Source organism: Myotis myotis, unplaced genomic scaffold, assembly GCF_014108235.1.
Source record: "Myotis myotis isolate mMyoMyo1 unplaced genomic scaffold, mMyoMyo1.p scaffold_m19_p_3, whole genome shotgun sequence".
Lineage (NCBI taxonomy): Eukaryota > Metazoa > Chordata > Mammalia > Chiroptera > Vespertilionidae > Myotis > Myotis myotis.
The window spans coordinates 109,478,959-109,490,202 of record NW_023416335.1 but is presented as its reverse complement, the minus strand read 5'-3'; the positions used below and the strand labels follow the sequence as shown (position 1 = coordinate 109,490,202).

The following is an 11,244-nucleotide window of genomic DNA, read 5'->3' as shown; positions in this document are numbered from 1 at the left end:
GAGAGCAGCAGGTCATCCACAAAAATCTGCTCTGCAGCCCTCCCTTCCCCCATAAACCATTTGCTTATATAGGGTAGGACAAGGATTACATGAGGAAGTAGAGATTACAGGCTTGGGGAAGCAGGCTAATCAGGCTGGGGTGGGACTCCATTGTTTGGGCAACAGGGTTGTTAATCTTTCCATGATAATAGGCAGTTCTTGAATGAGAATGGACCACATTCCAAGGTTGACTCCCAGGTCTGGGGGGCTTACAACTCTCAGACAAGTTAGAATGTCCTTTCTTTAACCAACATAAGGCAATCATGGTTTACAGGGCATGATTGATATTTCCCATAACCATAGCTAGTCCCCAATATTCTATTTCTGCCCCTAACAGTATGGCACATGTTATAGGGTAAACTTTTTGTACAGGCTTCAAATTTAGCTCTCTGAATATTCACTGGTTCAAGAAAAGTAGTTCAGAATGCCTTCAAAGATTCATTTCACTACAAAAAGGAATAGACCTTCTGGGGTCTGAAGGGATTGAGACTTAAAGACACTCCAGTCAGCAGGGGGTCATGTTGAGCATTCTTCAGACAGAATTGTTTCAAATCTGCAGTAGCCTGGGAAACCTTCAAGGGTTGAGTTCCACCTCCAGCTGGAACTGTTGAAGCACTTTCTACAAAGTGGTGATGCTGGAGGAACCAGACATGCATGAGAACCGGGCAGATTTGTTGGTAGTTGAGTTGGCCTGTCATGGGTCCGATGGGCCAGATAGTGGGGCAGCGAAGCAAGGGCCAAAATTTAGTGTGTATTTTAATCTCAATTTGCACTAGCCACATTTCAAATGGGTCTAGTCCTAGACCAGTGATGGCGAACCTATGACACATGTGTCAGAGGTGACACGCGAACTCATTTTTTTGGTTGATTTTTCTTTGTTAAATGGCATTTAATATATAAAATAAATATCAAAAATATACATCTTTGTTTTACTATGGTTGCAAATATCAAAAAATTTCTATATGTGACAAGGCACCAGAGTTAAGTTAGGGTTTTTCAAAATGCTGACACGCCGAGCTCAAAAGGTTCGTCATCACTGTCCTAGACAGTCAAATTCTAGAATGAAAAAGGTAGTATTTGATTGAGGCTGGGCAAAAGCATTCTGGTAAGAAGTATGATAGGATACATACATTATAAGTGTCACTGTTTTTATGATTCATGTAACAGGGTGGAGCATAAGTTTACAGTTGTTTGTATAGAAAATACAATTGTCAATGTAAGAAACATTCAAACCTGTAGAGAATTTTTGTGAATTTACTTGAGCCAAACTGTCCACAATTGCCAGAAAGCAAAGTCTCAACAGATTGAGAAAATGCTCCAGAGAATGGAACTTTTGCATCTTATTTTATACATTATGTTGTGGCAGAATACACAGGAGAAGGATCAGCCAGCACTCTGAGGGAGGAAAGTTTAACCTTTTTTTCCGCAGACCTGCTAGTCCAGGGGAATTCCGGATCCAAAGCCTGAACTGAACTCGTGGGGAGGCTCTGACCTATGTATCTCCTCCTGTGGTGGGCCCCTGAGGGTCCCCGAAGCTCCGCCTAAGTGCGAGCACTGGGGTTAGGCTCTGCAGCTCTGCCCAAGTCAGTCAGAGTGGGGAAGTAAGACTACAATTTTAACCAGATACTGAACTAGGTTGCAAGCCACCCCCCACCCCCCCATTTTCCCTTTCATTCCCCCCTCTAGTTCCACAAGCTATTCTTAGCCTTGGGGATTACAAAAGACTCAGGAATTGGGGATAAGGTCGACGACCACGCTAGCTACTTCCTGCTGAAGGAGGGTGACAAAAAAGGGGGTTCAGTATCTGGAGTCTTCATTATCTTCCCCAAGGGGGTCGTCTGAGTAGCAAGGGCAGAGAAGTTCTCCTCCTGGTACCAGTCTGTGGTTCCGGTGACACTTGTATGAAGACAGAATAAAACTGTTAGAAAAAAACAAAAGCAATAATTATCCAGATAGGAGGGGATAAGGAGATTCAGGTCGGGTCAGACAGATCTACCGTCTTCTTGAAGATGATCCACAGGGGGTGGTTCAGGTGAGAGGTCCCCTTCCACTCTGGATGCTGATTGTCCAGCTGATGGGCTGCTTTTTACCTGGGAGTGGTGGTTCCAGGTGTTCAGTCCTGCAACTTTGAAAGCTGAGGGGTTGGCTAGTATGACTGGATAAGGTCCCTTCCAGATTGGCTCAAGGAGTTCCTTTTTCCAATCTTTTACCCAAACCTGGTCCCCAGGCTTGTGAGGGTACACAGCTGTTCCTAGAGAGATGGGCAATCATTCAGTAACCCATCTATGGACTTGAAGGATAGTTTTCCCAAGTCCTTGTAGTTGTTTCTGAATTTCTAAGTTCTTTATTTCCCCTAAATCTCCCTTTGGCCGAATTAAGGGAGGGGGTCTGCCATATAGAATTTCAAATGGAGAGAACCCTACCCTGGCTCTCAGGGCACAGCGCACCCACAGGAGCACAAGTGGTAAGATATCTGTCCAGGGTAAGTTCGTCTCCTGGCATAGCTTAGCCATAGCCTGCTTGAGAGTCCAGTTCATGTGTTCTACTTTCCCTGAACTCTGGGGCCTGTAGGCTGTATGTAAGTTCCACTTAATTCCTAAGGCCTTAGCTACCTGCTGTACTACCTCACCTACAAAGGGTGGGCCATTATCTGACCCTATGGTTAATGGCATTCCATACCACATACTTATGTCCTTCAGTAACGCCTTAGTGACTTCTCTCACCTTCTCTGTGCAGGTAGGATATGCCTCAACCCAGCCTGAAAAGGTGCAGACAAAAACTGAAGTTCTGGAGGACTACTCTATGAGCTAACTGTTCTGGAACATAGACCCTATGATCTGGGAATATCCACCAACCTTCCTTCATCCTTTTACCCCCTTCTCATTGGGCCCATTCTTCTTTTTGAGGGGTGTATTTCGGAGGTTCGGGTAATTCAGGAACCAGCATGATCTGTGATAGCGCTGCCTGCTCCTTAAGCAGCTAGCCTTGCTGCTGTGTCTGCGTGACAGCTCCCTTCTGACACAGAGTCTTTTCCTTTTTGGTGTCACCTACAATGGATGACTGCTACTTCCTTGGGCTCCCAGACTGCTTCTAGTAACTTCAAGATCTCATTCTGATTTTTTATTCCTTTTCCTCCAGCCGTCAGGAGCACCCTTTCCTTGTATATGGCCCCATGGATATGCAGGGTAGGAAGGCATAGCGCGAGTCAGTGTAGATGTTGGAGCACTTATCCTTACTGAGATTTAAGGCTCTGACTAGGGCCCAAAGTTCTGCCCTCTGCGCATGTGGGAAGAGCTCAGGAGATTTATCTCAGTGCAGTGGCAGATGCAATGGCGTGAGCACACTCCGCCTATACAAGCTTCCTCAGCACACCGGGAAGTGGCAGCGCCCGCCTGAGCAAACCTCCTTGAGCCACTCCACAGTACATCGATCTTTCCTACTATTGGCTGCCCTAAGGATAGTGTAAACTTCTGATTGGTCCAGAATGTTATATATACTGCTGCACTTACACAATAAACTTAGATCTGTGTCACTGAACCTGGTCTCCGGAGTCGGGCATGCTTCGTTAGGGCTCCGTCGGCCTCACCCCTGCGGGACCCCCTGCTTCATGCGCAGACCATCCTCCAGGCAAGGCCTCTGCCTCTATTATCTCAAAGTTTGATACCACTGCATACCCAGCTCATCTTTTTTCTTCATCTAGGAAGCTACTGCCATCTGTGAACAATACTAAGTCCGGATTCTGTAGAGGCCTATCTGTTAGATCTGGCCAGCTGGAGTAAACCTCCTCTAGGACTTGTAGACAATCATGCTCAGGGGTTTTCTCTCAATGGGTAGGAAAGTGGCAGGATTAAGAGTTCTTACTGCTTCTAATCTTATTCATCTATTTTCACATAGGAGCCCTTGGTATTGAGTCATCTGAGCATGAGTCAGCCAGTGCTGCCCATTAGCTTCCATTAGGGCAGTGGTTCTCAACCTTCCTAATGCCTCGACCCTTTAATACAGTTCCTCATGTTGTGGTGACCCCCAACCATAAAATTATTTTTGTTGCTACTTCATAACTGTAATTTTGCTACTGTTATGAATCGTAATATAAATATCTGATATGCAGGATGTATTTTCATTGTTACAAATTGAACATAATTAAAGCATAGTGATTAACCACAAAAACAATATGTAATTATATATGTGTTTTCCGATGGTCTTAGGTGACCCCTGTGAAAGAGTCGTTCGACCCCCAAAGGGGTGGCAACCCACAGGTTGAGAACTGCTGCATTAGGGTGACAACAGCATGAGGCACTTTAACATTTAAGTTCTGTCCCAGAGTGAACTTGTCTGCCTCTTTGACTAATAAGGCCATGGCTGCAAGGGCCCTGAGGCATGGAGGCCACCCAGAGGCAACCGGGTCAATTTGTTTGGAGAGGTGGGCTACTGGCCTTTGCCAGGGTTCCAACTCCTGAGTCAGAACTCCCAGGGCTACCCTATTGTTCTGGTGAATGAAAAGATTAAAGTCCTGTGTCACATCTGGGAGCCCTAGGACTGGCGCCTCGGTGACCTGTGTCTTTATGGTCGCAAAGACTTTTTCCTGTTCAGGACCCCAGTTAATGGATGCCTTTTCTTCTTCTTTTAAGGCTTCATAGAGGGACTTAGCTAGATCTGAGAATCCTAGGATCCAAATTCAACAGAACCCTGCTGCCCCTAGGAATTCCTGAACCTGTTGCTGGGTGCTGGGACTGGTATGGCTCATGCTGCCTGTTTTCTTTCAGTCCCTAGTCTTCATTTCCCTTGGGTAATTCGGAAACCTACGTATTTGACTTCCCTGACAGATTTGAGCCTTCCTTTTGGACACCTGGTAACCTGTTTCAGTTAAGAGTCTTAGAAGGGTTCGTGTTCCTTCCCAACACTGCCAGGCTTAGTGCCTCCTCAGCAGCACTAAGGATGCCCGACTGCAGCTTAGGTCTGCTCCCTGCTGGTAAGTGGACATCCCCCGAGGGCTGCTGGGCTGCCAGAGGAATGTCTGACTGCCAGCTTGGGCCTGATCCCCCAGGGAGTGGGCCTAGGCCAGCAGGTGGACATCCTCCGAGGGGTCCCAGACTGAAGGAGGGCACAGGCCGGGCTGAGGGACCCCCCTGAGTGCACAAATTTTTGTGCACCAGGCCTCTAGTTTAAATAATAAAGACAGATAACATTTCCCACTAAAAACTTTGAATCACGGAAACGCAGGAGAAGTTTAGAAGTTTTTTGTTTTTTTGTTTTTGTTTAACAGAAACAAACAAACATAAAACCCCAACAGTAAATAAACACTTTTACACCGGTGTGTGCCACATTTATACCACAGAATACCCTGCATTCACCAAATCAGTTTCAATTGCAGAGATACAGAACAAGTCCCTGAACAGAGGCAGTAGAAAACTGCCTAGGAATGCTTCTTTTTTACCTTTTTTTCAAAGGCAGGCCAGACTCGGACCCTTAGCCAGTCCGAGTTTTTACTTCCCTCCCGGGAGGTCCCAGAAATGGAGAATACCATCTAGAAGCTGTTCCTCCAGATGATCTGAGCTGTCCTGAGGTAAATAATTACCTAGGTCGGGGCCAGCTACCTCTTCTGTCCCATAGGACAGGCCAGAACTCAGACCCATTTCCCTGGGGAAAAACTTAGTTTCAGACGTCTGATTTTGACTTCCATCCCGGGAAGTCCCAGAAAGGTGTTTCCTGACTCTTTTGTGTCTGCCAGAGCGTGGAGTTGCCGTAGTCCCTCTGGGTCCCGTGAGTTCAGGAACCAGCAAATATGCCATTGGCACACCTTCCTTGGGTCCCAGAGCCCAAAGCGAGTGCCCCGAAGTCTGCTCTTGTCAGCAGTGGCCTAAGAGCCAGCTCAACTGATGTTTCTCGGCCAACGCGCCAAATGTTGTGGCAGAACTATCAGCCGGCACTCTAAGGGAGGAAAGTTTAACCTTTATTTTGCAGACCTGCTAGTCCAGGGGAATTCTGGATCCAAAGCCTGAACTGAACTCGTGGGGAGGCTCTGACCTATGCATCTCCTCCTGTGGTGGGCCCCTGAGAGTCCCCGCGGCTCCACCCAAGTCAGCTGTGGTGGGCCCCTGAGGTTAGGCTCTGCAGCTCTGCCCAAGTCAGTCAGAGTGGGGAAGTAAGACTACAGTTTTAACCAGATACTGAACTAGGTTGCAAGGTCCCCCCCACCCCCATTTTCCTTTTCAATTACAATCAAAAGAGAAGCCCGACCAGTGTTGCTTAATGGTTGAGCATCGATCTATGAACCAGGAGGTCACAGTTCACTGCCTCTCTCTTCCCGCTCTGACACCTCTGCACAGTGCCACAGTTTGATTCCAGGTCAGGGCACATACTGTGGGGCATGCAGGAGACAGCTGATCAATGATTCTCTCTCATCATCGATGTTTCTATATCTCTTCCTCTCTGAAATAAAAAACCCAAAGGGTTTTGAAATTTTAGTGCTTGTTTTATGTCTGACGGCAGAAGGTCACAGTGATTCCTCATTGTTACCAGCTAGCAATAACCCCCTGAATACACCTGTGAAAGACCTCCCAAGCCCCTTGTGCCTGGGATTTTTAAAAAAATATTTTATTGATTTTTTACAGAGAGGAAGGGAGAGGGATAGTTAGAAACATCAATGAGATAGAAACATTGATCAGCTGCCTCTTGCACACTCCCTACTGGGGATGTGCCCACAACCAAGGTACATGCCCTTGACTGGAATCAAACCCAGGACCCTTCATTCCGCAGGCCGATGCTCTATCCACTGAGCCAAACTGGTTAGGCCATGCCTGGGATTTTTAAAAATTAATCCTCACCCAAGGATATGCTCTTATTGATTTTTAGAGAGAGGAGGAGCAAGAGAATGAGAAAGAGAGAGAGAGAGAAACATTGATGTGAGAGAGAAACATTGACCAGGCAGGCATCTCCCTTATGTGCCCTGACGGGGGAGTGAACCTGCAACCTAGGAATGTGCCCTGATGGGGACTGGAACCCAAACTAAGCCACACTGGCCAGCGCCTGGAATTTTTATCCTGTAGGACATTGCAGCCTGGTATAGAGTCCTACCTGGGCCTCAGAGAAATAGGTATCATTGTGCAGGGGCCAGAGTTAGAGCCCATTGAAACTTACCAGTGTACTTGCTGCCATGCCCCATCTTGGGAGTGAATTACCTTATTTTTCCATGCTCTATTTTAAAATATTTTTATTGATTTCAGAGAGGAAGGGAGAGGGAGATAGAGATAGAAACATCAATGATGAGAGAGAATCATTGATTGGCTGCCTCCTGCATGGCCCCTAGTGGGGATCCAGCCCGCAACCTGAGCATGGGCCCTTGACTGGAATCGAACCTGGGACCCTCCAGTCCGCAGGCCAATGCTCTATCCACTGAGTCAAACCAGCTAGGGCTCCATGCTCTATTTTAAACAGAATTTCTAGGACATCTTGGACACCCCCAACACGTTGCACTTCTAAAATAGTCACTGGCCTATTACCTGGGAATCCTTTGATTCTCCAAACCTGGTCCAGGGCAGGAAAGGGTCTGACACACTCCATGGTTAGATTTGATGTCCTTCTCCAGGGACTGCAATTCTGTGCCTATGGTTTGCCCACACCCTGTTGAACTCCACCAACTCCCAGCATGCCATTGAATTGATGCTGAGCTGTCCAAAGTCCCAATCTCCTGCAGGAAGGAAGCCAGTGCAGAGGGCAAGGGGAGGGTGGCAGAGAGAGCAGGAATGGGGTTGAGCGCTGAATATAGAGATCTGATCCTGGTACAGAACAGTAAACACCTCAGGTATCATGTTCAAGTGGATGTATGAAACAGAGTGAAGTCCTGCTATAGGTGGTGAGTAAACTAAGGGAGTTCTGGGAAACCATATAGAAGTCTCGGAGTACATGGCTTTATGGGCACACTTGGGCTATAGACTGACTTAAAGATACAATGCTCAGAATACACGTAATAAGTATGTTCTTTTTTTAAAAAAAGAAGACATAAGTGGGTTACATGAAATCCATTGGTAATAGATTAGGGAAGTGGGAGAAAGAAAAGTAGGGAGTGGAATCTCTGGGACTAGATAAAAAGAAAAATGATAGACACATACATCTTTTACATAGGTGGGTACAGGGTAGTTAACAGTCAACAATTAACACTGTAACTATAACAAAGAGAGGATTTGTGGTCTCTGCTCTGGTGTACTGGCTGTGCCCTGAGAGATCTTTTTTTTTTTTTTTTTTTTTTTTTTTTTAATTGAGGGGAAGGGAGAGGGAGAGAGAGATAGAAACATCAATGATGAGAGAGAATCATTGATTGGTTGCCTCTTGCATGCTCCTACTGGAGATCAAGCCCACAACCCAGGCATGTGCCCTTGACTGGAATCGAACCTGGGACCCTTCAGTCCGAAGACCGATGCTCTATCCATTGAGCCAAACCAGCTAGGGCAGCCCTGAGAGATGTTAAAAAGGGGAGTTACTCTGATATTCCAAAGGTATGTTATGTTAGATTAAAAAAGACAATAAACAGGTTTAATTAAGATTGACTTCTATCAGGGAAGATTCTAGCGTAGGACATGACTACCTGCTTTTAGTTAAAAAGTTTTAATTTCAGACCATCCTATGTGTTTACTTTAGGTGTCTGAGGTTTTTTTTCTTTCTTTCTTTATTGATTAAGGTATTACATATGTGTCCTTATCCCTCCAGGTGTCTGAGTTTTTAAGGCCGCCATGCAGGCCTCTGAGCTTGTCAGGTTTAGTGTGTGGCCACACAATAATGAATGATAACACGAGAATAAAGCCTGTGTCTCAGCACTCACAACTGTGAGCATGCTTTTGCACCACCCTGTAATTCTGTTCCATATGGCTTCCCCTACTATTTAGAGAAGCTTTTGAAATTCCCCAGTGCTAAGAAGAATCACAAAGTATCCTTCCCCCAATGCTGGGAAGGGATTTTCAAATGAGAGCAGCCCCTCCTCCTAGGGAAATCCCAAGGGGAAGGGGAAATTCTCAGTACAGTGCTCTCTCCCTACTTGGAGAGTCCCTTCCAAGGCTTACTGTGAAGTCTCTGGATTTTGTTTTAGAAGGAAATTGCTTTTCTTCATAATTCCTTTTTTTTTTTTTAAATATATTTTATTGATTTTTTTTTTACAGAGAGAGGAAGGGAGAGGGACAGAGAGTTAGAAACATCGATCAGCTGCCTCCTGCACACTCCCCACTGGGGATGTGCCCGCAACCAAGGTACATGTCCTTGACCAGAATCGAACCTGGGACCCTTGAGTCCGCAGGCTGATGCTCTATCCACTGAGCCAAACTGGTTAGGGCCATAATTCCTTTTGAAAAGTTTTATACCTTAGCTGCCAGAGATAGAATGTATTTATGATAATTATTACAGCCAAAGGTGGATGGTGTTAATATTTAATATCATCTTTCAGTCTGTCCATCTTGAAATTGGGTTCAAAGATAGAATCACTGTCATTTTAAAATATATATATATATATATATATACATATATATATATATACATATATATATATACATATATATATGTATATATATATATATATATATATATATATATATATATTCTTATTGATTTCAGAGAGGAAGGGAGAGGGAGAGAGAGATCAAAACATCAATGATGAGAGAGAATCATTGATTGGCTGCCTCCTACATGCCCCCTACTGGGGATGAGCCCACAACCAGGGCATGTGCCCTTGACCGGAATAAAACCCGGGATCCTTCAGTCCACAGGCTGACGCTCTATCCACTGAGGCAAACCAGCTAGGGCCAATGTCAGTTTTGAATGTGCAATACTGGAGAGTACTAAGGTGTTACATAAAAAGCACAAACAAAAAACAACATTCAAACCTGTAAAGAATTTTTGTGAGTTTATTTGAGCCAAACTGTCAACAATTGCCAGGAAGCAGAGTCTCAATGTATTGTGATAATGCTCAGGAGAATAGCAGCTTTTCACCTTGTTTTGTACATTACAATCAAAGAAGGAGATGTAAGTGGGTTACATGAAATCCATTTGTGATAGATTAGGGAGGCGGGAGAAAGCAAATCGGGAAACCTCTGGGGTTGATTAAAAAAGTAAAATAAGCTGAAACCGGTTTGGCTCAGTGGATAGAGTGTCGGTCTGCAGACTGAAAGGTCCCAGGTTCGATTCCGGTCAAGGGCATGTACCTTGGTTTCGGGCACATCCCCAGTGGGAGATGTGCAGGAGGCAGCTGATCCATGTTTCTAACTCTCTTTCTCCCTTCCTCTCTGTGAAAAATCAATACAATATATTTTTTAAAAGTAAAATAAGACACATAATTCTTTTACTTAGGTGGTCAGAGGACAGTTAACAGTCAATAACATAATAACAATGAAGGAATTTGTGGTTTCTGCCCTGGAGCCCTGGCATATTTGGTTGTGCCCTGAGGGGTCCAGAAAAAGGGAAGTTACAAGTTACCCTGACATTTCACAGGTATGTTATTTTAGATGCAAAAAGACAATAGGCTCAGTAAAGATCGAATTTATCTTTGTAAAGGAAGATACTGGCCTAGGACATAACTACCCACTATAAACAGCTTTTTAATTCAAGTTTTAATTTCAGACCATCCTTTGTGGTGTTAACATAACAATATTGAAACCTGTAAAGAATTTCTGTGAGTTTATTTGAGCCAAACTGTCGACAATTGCTGGAAGCAGAATCTCAACGGATTGGGATAATGCTCGATCTGGAGAATGGCAGTTTTCCACCTTGTTTTATACATTACAATCAAAGGAGGAGACGTAAGTGTGTTACGTGAAATCCATTGGTGATAGATTAGGGATTTGGGAGAAAGCAAATCGGGGGTGGGGGTGGCGGGGTGGGGTAACCTCTGGGATTGGATAAAAAGTAAAATGATAGACACCTACTTCATTTACTTAGGTGAGTGCAGGATAGTTAACAGTTAACAATTAACATGATAACAATAACAATGAAGGAAGTAGTGGTATCTGTCCTGGAGCCTAGGGCAGTGGTCGGCAAACCGGCAAATGGCTGCTCATGAGCCACATGCGGCTCTTTGGCCCCTTGAGTGTGGCTCTTCCACAAAATACCACGTGCGGGCGCGAATGTACAGTGTGATTGAAACTTCCCGTGCACAGAAGTTGGTTTTCGGAAAGGAGACAGACGAAACAAGTATACAAGACGAGTGTGGATGGGAGAGTTGGAAGA

The 11,244-nt window shown here is 45.1% G+C and overlaps 1 pseudogene; it reads right to left on the bottom strand.

The window, feature by feature from the left end:
• Positions 1 to 485: 485 nt before the first annotated feature.
• On the bottom strand, positions 486 to 691 carry LOC118651702 (annotated as a pseudogene).
• Between the last annotated feature and the right edge of the window lie 10,553 nt (positions 692 to 11,244).